Source organism: Gadus morhua, chromosome 8 (assembly GCF_902167405.1).
Source record: "Gadus morhua chromosome 8, gadMor3.0, whole genome shotgun sequence".
NCBI lineage: Eukaryota > Metazoa > Chordata > Actinopteri > Gadiformes > Gadidae > Gadus > Gadus morhua.
The window spans coordinates 23239661-23250411 of NC_044055.1; the positions used below are offsets into that span (position 1 = coordinate 23239661).

General features: G+C 40.8%; 1 long non-coding RNA gene across 1 annotated transcript; it reads right to left on the reverse strand.

Annotated features, from left to right (window-relative positions):
* Positions 1–8738: 8738 nt before the first annotated feature.
* LOC115548172 (uncharacterized) lies at positions 8739–10265 on the reverse strand. Its single transcript, XR_003977533.1, has 3 exons — positions 9596–10265; positions 9102–9472; positions 8739–8981 (listed from the first exon to the last, which is right to left on the reverse strand). It is a non-coding gene; the product is annotated as an uncharacterized LOC115548172 (long non-coding RNA).
* Positions 10266–10751: the final 486 nt, after the last annotated feature.

Consider the following 10751-nt stretch of genomic DNA (forward strand, 5'->3'; position numbering starts at 1 on the left):
TAATCTTTTGGAGAGAGAGGTCATGTTTCCCGAAGCTCCGCTGGGCATTGGAAAGAACTACTTAATTCTACTTTATCTTATTTTATTTACCTAACAGTATATAGTTTGTTTCCGTCGTCCTCAATCGCTCGATTCAACAATACATTTTGGCACTTTTTACTCCCGGATCAGACCGCAGAAAAAGCCTTGGACTTTCCTATCGCCAACATGCCTCTGTATTCGGATATCTCCAAACTGAAACAGACATTGGCTTTAATTGAAACGAGACTAGCAGCAGTAGAAAAATGCAAAGGACTATCACAGGATACAGTGCCGATGGGTGAGTTCGCTGAGCTCACTCAGATACAGCAAGATGATCAAAGCTACACTGTATCCTTCCCGAAGCTGGACATGAGAGAGACAGTTCCAGCTGCGTCTCACTGGAACAGAGTCGGCGCTAAGCCAAAGCAACATACCAAAGTAAATCAACAAGTTCACTCAACACCAAATGCTAAGCTACCCAAAGCTAAAGTTATCAGCCGGATTAGCCCGTTACTCAAATCAACCCTGCCACTGAAGAACCGGTTCCTGCCACTTCAAGAGTCCACGAACGCGCCTGCCACCGATGCACCCCTGAGCCCCGAGATGCGTCCGGACGGACAGTGCGGACAGAAACGGAACAACCAGTCGCCACGGAGGCGGGCTGCGCATGTGTCTGCCACCGTCCAACAAGGGCCCATCTCAGAGAAAGCAGATGAACCAGACACTCTGATTATAGGAGACTCAACTATCAAGGATATAACCGGTAAGAAGATCAAAACATGCATCTTCCCATATGGAATGGTTAGTAATATCAACCATAAACTAGCCAAAATCATATTGGAAAACCCCAAAATCTCACAGATTGTTGTGCATGCAGGATTTAATGATATTCAAAGAGAACAGTCAGAACTTCTGAAGAGGGATTACACTGATCTATTGGATACACTGGACAAAATACACATCAAGTCTTCCATCAGTGGACCCATACCAACTGTTGACAGGGGAATAAACAGATTCAGTCGTCTACTTGCACTGAATACATGGCTTTCCAGAGTCTGCAATGAAAGAGGAAGGGACTTTATTGACAATTTCAACTTATTCTGGGGGCGCAAATATCTTTTCAGAGCAGATGGCCTACACCCAAACAGGTTAGGCTCAAAACTGTTGAGTGACAATCTACTCTTCTCGCTTTACGCACAGGCCACAATCTTGCCATGGTCTGACGCACAGGCCACAATCAGAGCACAGGTTGAGAAGAAGCGAGACTACAGCCTCCCCCACACAACTACTCTGCCACTATCGGACACACAGATAGCAGACAGCCCACAGACCTTGAAGAGAGACAACAGCCCGCCCGACGCCATCAACACTGTGCCCTCCCCCATCGCTGATGCTGGCTTGGCGAGGAACGGCCACCCCCCTCCTCTGCATTCCCCCATCGATGATGACCTCCAGCCTCATCTCTCCCATAGCCACAACAACAACTCCAGCTCCGATGTCTCCCTTTGCGATTTTCCAGCCGAATTTAAGAAACTGGAACATGCTGGCATCAAACTTGCATCTGTGTCAATGATAGCATCGCCACGTCATGGCCGCAGGCTGCTAACACTGCTAACACCCAGGAGGACGGCGCCCCGCCCCCGCCCCGATAGTAGTCCTGAGTATTACTGAGACAAAAAAGGGTTCAGCCGTAGACACAGTATAAAGGAAGTTTCTCATAATCTGCTGAACCCAAGGTTGCCTACGTCAAAGCAGGGCAACTTTCGCATTCATGCTGTCACCACTAAGAGAGTAAACAAAGGGAAACTTAGACACACTGCTAACCTCACAAATCTCATATCTATTGCCTCCAAACCAAAACAACCTTAAAGCCTATCAACAGCACCATCAGGATGGCTCTACTTAATGTGAGGTCTCTTAATAACAAATCATTTTTAGTTAATGATTTTATTAACACTTCCAAACTGGATTTTATGTTTTTAACTGAAACATGGCTGGAACAAAATAACAGTGCAACCGTTCTGATAGAGACAGCTCCTCCCGACTATAACTTTTTTGATGCATGTAGATCTGGAAAAAGAGGTGGAGGGGTTGCTGCTATATTTAAAAATGTATTTCAGGGGAAACAGATGTTATTTGGGGATTTTCCATCGTTCGAATACCTTAGTGCTGTATTGAAATGCTCCCCCAGAGTTCTCCTATTAATTATTTACAGGCCACCCACATATTCTGCAAATTTTTTCGATGAATTCACAGAATTATTGTCTAGCATCTCCACAGAATTTGACTGTCTAGTTATAACTGGTGACTTCAATTTTCATACTGATGATTTGAATGACAAGTGTGCAAAAAAACTTTTTACCATTTTGGACACATTTGAACTGTCTCAACATGTGAAAGAGGCTACTCATTGCAAGGGGCACACTCTAGACCTGGTTATCACAAAGGGCCTCAATGTTTCTGATCTCTCTGTGACTGATCCTTCCTTGTCTGACCACTTTTGTGTTTTCTTTAACATATCTTTTATTCCCGACATACAGACAAAATCAAACACCGTCAAAAAACGGTATATCAATGAAGATTCTAATGTACTTTTTAAAAAGGCCATCTCCTTGCTACCACCTCTAAACCCATGTACTGCTGATGATCTTGTAGAAAACTTTAATTTGAAAATTTTGAAAGTCATAGATGTCATTGCACCTTATAAGGTTAAAACGATTTCTGGAAAGCAAAAGGCACCCTGGAGAAAAGCTGCTTCTGTAACAGCACAGAAAAAGGAATGCAGGAAGGTTGAACGCATCTGGCGTAAAACAAAACTTCATATTCACCATGATATCTATAAAGAGAGCCTCCGTGCCTACAATTTAGACTTAAAAAATGCTAGAGAAACATTTTTCTCCAATATCATTAAAACCAACACTAATAATGCAAAAACCCTATTTGCAACTGTTGACAGACTGACCAACCCCCCACAGAAATTCCACCTGATCTCCATTCCACGCAGAAATGCAATGAGTTTGCAGCTTTTTATATTGATAAAATTGAAGGTATCAGACGCGCCATCAATATCTCCACGTCAAACAAAAATGTTGGACTACCACCCTGTTCAGGCAAAAATTACGTGGCAAGGATGGCATGCTTTAATGTTATAGACTCTCAAAATCTTGTGGAAACTGTGACACAACTAAAGCCATCCACCTGTTGCCTTGATACTATACCTACCAACCTCTTTAAGAATGTTTTCGACTGCCTAGCAGTAGACATATTGCAGATAGTTAACAACTCTCTCCAGTCAGGCAAGTTCCCAAAAGCTTTGAAAACTGCAGTTATTAAACCCCTTTTAAAAAAGCGGAGCCTAGATGCCTCTATTATTAACAACTACAGACCAATATCAAATCTACCCTTCATAAGTAAAATCATTGAGAAAGTTGTCCTCCAGCAACTAAATCACTTCCTGGCATCAACTGGTTGCTATGACACCTTCCAATCAGGATTTCGACCCCTGCACAGCACTGAGACCGCCCTTATTAAAGTTGTAAACGACATCCGTCTTAACACAGACTCTGGCAAAACCTCAATACTAATGCTACTTGACCTCAGTGCTGCATTCGACACTGTAGACCATACATTACTTCTGGAAAGGTTAGAAAACTGGGTGGGGCTTTCAGGCACTGTCTTAAATTGGTTCAGGTCCTACCTACAAAATAGGAACTACTTTGTTTCCATTGGCGACTTTGTATCAGAATCAACCAACGTGACATGTGGAGTCCCACAAGGTTCGATCTTAGGACCCTCTTTATTCAACATCTACATGCTCCCACTAGGGCAAATCATGCAAATAACAATATTGACCATCATTGCTATGCTGATGACACGCAAATCTATGTATCGCTATCACCAAATGACTATCGGCCCATAGATCTGCTGTGCCAGTGCATTGAGCAAGTGAAGGAATGGATGTGCCGAAATTTCCTTCAACTAAATGAGGACAAAACAGAGATAATTGTATTTGGTCCTAAAACGGAAAGGCTTAAAGTAACCCAACACCTTCACTCTCTGTCCCTGAAAACCTCAATCAAAGCCAGAAATCTAGGGGTTATCATGGATTCAGATTTACATTTTGACAGTCACATCAAATCAGTTACAAAATCGGCATATTATCACCTTAAAAATGTAGCAAGACTTAGAGGGCTCATGTCCACCGAAGACTTACAAAAACTTGTACATGCCTTTATCACTAGTAAGCTTGATTACTGCAATGGTCTCCTCACAGGTCTTCCAAAGCAAACTCTGAGGAAGCTTCAGCTTGTTCAGAATGCTGCTGCTAGAGTTCTAACAAAGACCAAAAGATTTGATCATATTACACCAATTCTGAAATCGTTACATTGGCTTCCTGTAGGTCAGAGAATTGATTTTAAAATCATGTTGCTAACCTATAAATCCCTACATGGTTTAGGCCCAAAATATTTAACTGATATGCTTCCACTACATCAGCCTTCTAGACCACTAAGATCCTCTGAGACCAATCTGTTAATTATCCCCAGAGTAAACACAAAACATGGGAAAGCAGGATTTAGTTACTATGCAACAAATAGCTGGAATAAACTCCCAGAGGATTTAAGACTTGCCCCAACTCTGAGCACCTTTAAAACAAGACTGAAGACTTTTATGTTTGCTATAGCTTTCTGCTAAAATCTTAAATACATTGCACTTTCTAAAAAGCTTTTTTTAACTTTGCCTTTATTTTCTATTTTAATACTAAAATGCCTTTTTCTATATTAACCATTTCTTTGCATATGTTTTTCTTTTACTTATCTATTATTTTATTTTATTGTATGACAATGTTTATATGTGAAGCACTTTGAGTCTGCCTTGTGTATGAAAAGTGCTATATAAATAAAGTTGCCTTGCCTTGCCTTGCCTTGAATAAGGGGAGCGTAGAACGAAACTTGCCTGGTAAATTGAGCAAAACCCAATAGACAGCAGTGATCTTATGGATTTTTCTAGATGTCCCCAAAGGATTACATATATCTAAGTCATCTATGTAGAGTCCTATAGAAATGCTTGCTTCTTGCTCCCCCAGAAGATGATTTTCTTTGAAGTACTGGCCGTCTAGAAATGACCTGAATTGACCTGGGGTTTCTTCTTGATACAATACCAACTTATCTAAAACATCTGCCTGTCTCAACAACTTCTCAAGAACACTAATGATCGAAACATAAACAAATGAGTTTTTATGGGTTCTTCTTTACGTATATTTGGTTGGCTCAATTAAAGAAAAGTGCTCCTTAAAATAAAGATTTCTCCTATGATCAGTGGACAATACACCTTTTCCTTCTGTACTTAAAATTAATGGATTTGTTTTGAATGCTGCATCATTAATCTCTTGTACAACGCGGTCATCTACTTCAATACCATGTTCAGTAAGCACATCTTTGATTCTTCGAAGAGAATGAGATGAAGAAAAATGCAGAATATCATTGAGTTCTTCAACTATTTTCTGTTTAGAACTTTTAGACACATGTAATTGTAGCTTGTTTTTTCTACTTCTGTGTGAACTAAAGGTTTTAAATTTGTTCGTTTTAAACCCACACCCCAAAAAGGGGCAACATACAGTCTCTTGATTTTTTAAATGATGTCCAAGATGAGTGAAATATGCAGACTCCGATTTCTCTAAATTCACACAAGTCGCAAAAAAATGTCAATTTCTCTTGTCTTTCGGCCGTTTGGGGATGGGATCTAGTTAGGTGTGACTTTAAGGCACTTGATGTTTTGAAGGTACATGCACAGTTACTGTATACACAGGGCAAATGAGCTCCTCTTTTGTGCCTTAGTCGATGGTGCCTCAGCAAACTCTCTTGACTGGCCAGCGCCAGTCAAGAGACACAAAACAGTTCAACTTAACGCAACAGCATCACACGGTTCAAATATTGCACTGAAGCCCTCTGAATCCTATTCTAGACCTGCTATATTATACCATTAATGGGGAAATAGTGGTAGCAACTAGGATATAAATAAAACTTCACATGGTGTCTTTTTACAATTTATTCGTTACCAGCATTCGTAGTGTAATAGTCCGCATTGAAATAGTCCGCCAAAGACGTTGACGTCGCTTAGCAACCGAAGACGCTGGGGTTGACAAGTCACCGGACTACTACCCATGCAAGTGAACGGAGCGTTCCACGCCATTGAGAAGACCCGAGTAATAAAGGCCTATAATATTTCTGTTTATGGCATAGATTTCTCTTCAGATTAGGCCTATAAAGCAATGATTAAAAAAACAATAACACAAACTCTCGATCAAAGGCCCGGCCCGAGGATAGTGGTGGGAAATATCGGCCCGACCCGGCCCGTGGGTCGGCTCGGGCTCGGGCAGAGAATCTAAACTCTAGTGCATGACATCCTCCGTGGGCGCTCACAGCTGGGTGAGTTTCACCACCTCCTCATCATTTCAGCACACACTGAAACGATGACTTGGTCGTCCATGTTCTTTCTGCTTCTGTGCGTCCTCCGTCTCTCTGCTAGTGACATCGGGTCACGCTCAATGCGGATTGGCTATCGCGGCTAAGCGTCACGCGCAGGCGCGTCAAAAGTAAAAAAAATTGAACTCCGCGCGTTGTTCCGTTGGGTGCGTAAAACGCATTTACGCGCCTAAACCAATGGTTCCCTATGCAAAAATGCAGATTTTCAACGTCTCTAACGCGCGTAAGGGCCCGTGTCCACCAAAAGCGTTTTTAAAAGGCGGAGCGCCTGTCTGCATTGCATTCTCTATGGCAGGACGCCCAAGCAGCGCACCTTTTAAAAAGCCGCCCGGGGCGGTTAAACGCTCCACGCGCCTCGCGCTTTTAGACGCGCGCCCCAGTTGAAAACATTTTAACTTTTGAAGAAAAGCGCTCCACGTCATCGGCGCTTTTTTTGAACGACCAATCAAAATCGAGGAGGAGGCAAGGCTAAAAGTATCAACGGAACACAAACTGAAACATGTCGGACGAAAGCTTGATAACAGCTGTGAGTGAGTGTCCGGTCCTGTACGACCTCACGTTAAAGGCGTATCACGACCAAACAAAGCGCAACCAAGCCTGGCGAGACATTTCAGCAATGCTGGGCGTTACAGGTGAGAATTATTGATTAATTTTTTATATTATTATCATGTTTATTAATGATATTATCGCATTTAACTATTAGCTGTTAGGTACAAACTGCCACCCGTACTTGGCAGTTAGTATTAACGTTTACTTGGCAGTTAGTATTAACGTTAACTTGGCAGTTAGTATTAACGTTACTGATAGGTAGGATTGATATTAACCTTGTAGGTTGTGTGAATTGCTAATTGTAGAGACATAATCTTGTATCAACAGCTGAAGTGCCCCCCAATAGTGGAAATACTTGCGTGATAAATATTTGAGGGAGAGGAAGGCAGAGAGGGACAGAAAGAAAAGTGGGGCCGGTGCCACCTCTTTCAAGAGGTGGAAGTATATGGCCATCATGGGCTTCCTGGGGCGCCATGTGAAGGAGAGGGTGACATCTAGCAATATGGAGCAGGGAGATTATAGCCAGGAGATAGCACCGGAGATCTTGACCCTGCTAGCGCCCAGTATGTCTCCCCAATGAGAGGTAGGCCTATAACAAAAGCTAGCCTAAAACATATGCTAAAAACATACCCTAACATACTAGTGTTCTTAAGGTTTTTGTTAGGTGAAGCCAGATGCAGAGATATTTATAAACTTTAAGATTTTTTTAAATGTGTACATAATATCTTGGAATCATTTTTTATTTAGATTTAGTATGAGCTATAAGAATTATTTAAATGTGTACATAATATCTTGGAATCATTTTCTATTTAGATTTAGTACAAGCTATAAGAAATGTTTCAAATGTGTACATAATATCTTGGAATCATTTTCTATTTAGATTTAGTACAAGCTATAAGAAATGTTTCAAATGTGTACATAATATCTTGGAATCATTTTCTATTTAGATTTAGGCCCAATCCCATTTCTAGCCCCTACCCCTTCCCCTTGCCCCTAAATACAGAGGGGTAAAACGTTCCCCTAAGAAATGGGACGCCCCTCCGTTACGTGGCTTCATCGTCGCTGACTGCGGACAGCTGACTGCTATATCAACAGAGGCCACGAGTAGGCATGTTTCAGATCCAGCATACGTTGCGTTGCCTCACATAACAGTTGGTTTTTATACACTTAATTATCACTTGTAAATAGTTTTTCTACAGTTACCTGTTGGTTTATGTTCCCTTACAAGTTTATCCTGATGATTATGTTCATACTGTGTTATTTATTTGTTGATTGATAGTTGTTTTAAAACTGATTGATAAATGTTTTAAAACTATCAGCTTCTTGTAGCATTTATCACACATAGAAAAAACTTTTGTAAACAAGAATATTTAATTCTTCAACAAGTAACTTTAAAATTAGAAATATATATAACAATAATAAATAGGAATAATAAATAGCATAAATTAATAAATAGCAATAAATAGAAATATATGTAACAATAATAAATAGGAATAATAAATTAATAAATAGAAATATATATAACAATAATAAATAGCAATAATAAATAACAAATTAATAAATAGCAATAAATATAAATATATATAACAATAATAAATAGGAATAATAAATAGCATAAATTAATAAATAGAAATATATATAACAATAATAAATAGGAATAATAAATAGCATAAATTAATAAATAGCAAGAATAAAAAACATAGGAACAACAAAAATCAATAATTATAATTTGTTGACCATCCTCTCAAAGAGATCCAGAAAGCGATCCGTCTTGGCCTCACTCTCTTCATGGCGCCTCTGCTCCTGAAGGGCCTCCTCAGCCAGGAGTTCTGCCACTGTTTTGGACCTCCTTCGTATGATTGATGTGGTAGGGTGTACTGGGGTGCTGGCTGCTGTCGTGGGTGCTTGGGTGTAGGGCTCAACCATCTCCTAAAGAAACAATGCAAGTCAGTTGTTAGAAGTCATTTTCTTTAGAAATGTTCAGCTAATATCTCATGAAACATGTTTGAATGGCAGTTAGTGAAATTCATGAAACCACATCACCCTCACCATGAGGATAACCATGGGGTCTTGAATCGATGACACAAGGACTGGTGGGTCAATTGCTGGCCGGGCACCAAGAACCTTGTGCATCAAATCATAATACTGCCACGTCGCCACAGTCACCTCCCCACTTTCAGTCCCCGACCCAGTTTTGGGAGTCCTCAAATCCTGAAAAAACAAACAGACACACACACACACACAGACACACACACACACACACACACACACACAGCAAATACTAAATTACAACAAAAACAATGGTCTTGTTTGGTTGATATATGACACATACCTTGTACTTCTTTTTAAGGTTCTCCCACTTCTTAGAAGCCTGTTGCCTTGTCACTTTCCCCTCCATCCCCGTTTCTTCCAGAAAAAGCCTACATCACAGCCAACGTACAGTAAAACGACACAGACATTCAGTGGGCTATTGAGCTCAACACAGAAATACCAAAGTAGAAAACAGACGCAAGAATGAAAAGATTGAACAACGTAAGACTCACTCCCACTGTTTTCTGGCGATCATTTTCGATTTGAGAAACTCATTGTCCCTGGTCGCCCTGAAATTAATGAGCCGTCTGGTCTCCTGTGGTGTCCCTGAGGTAAAAGTGGAAAGGAAATCTTCAGTTTGACAGGCGAGCGACGTAGCCTAGGTGGCAGCTTTACCGATATCAAATCAGTGCGCCGGTATAATCAACCAAGGAATTGTAGTAGTAAGCAAATCCACTGCACACAAATTTTACTTGAAACCTTAACATGTCATGTCAAGGGTTATCGGATATCTATCTCAACAAATAGCGATAGCGGAACACATTAGCATCGGCTTCTAGTGATTCAAAACAAACTTGACTAGTGAATCAAAACAAACTTGACTAGTGATTCAAAACTAACTAGCCCTTGAAACGAACTTAACTTCACAATTAAAAACCGCTCGAAAATAGTATTATTACACCAGTCTGCCGTAATTAAAGTGCTGAAAATACTTACATTTGTGCGTGTCCTTTGCTTGAGCCATCGCTGCTGTTTGTTTATTTGGTGATTTCGGTTGGCCACTAGAGCGCGCCAAAATCTTGTATGTATAGTTCAACGGTTATTTACCGTTATGTCATGTTTTATATCGAGCTCAGAGATCGCATTGTCCGTGTATGACTTCGAGCTGAATATACAGTCAACTTTACAGCATGAGTCCGAATGATAACAACCAGTAAAAAATGCATTTTCGGCCGGATTTTCCTCGAAGCCCTCCCTTTGAAGTGTGGTCCTTGGATAGCTTCGTTTCAAGGGCTAAGTAGCCTTTTATCTTCGCCCTACCCCTTAACCCAAATGAGAATTGGGACACCCTTACCCCTTCAAAACAAGGGGGAGGGGTAAGGGGTAGAAATGGGATGCAGCCTTAGTACAAGCTATAAGAAATGCCTCAAATGTGTACATAATATATTGGAATCATTTTCTATTTAGATTTAGTGCAAGCTATAAGAAATGTTTCAAATGTGTGCATAATATCTTGGAATCATTTTCTATTTAGATTTAGTACAAGCTATAGACGGGTTTCTGTGCAACGTCATCGCAGATGTGCGCGCGCAGCCAGGGGGCAGAAAGCGGGACATTTGTCATTTGTTTACCAGCGGAGTCAGCGGAGAACGAAAATGACAAGGAGCT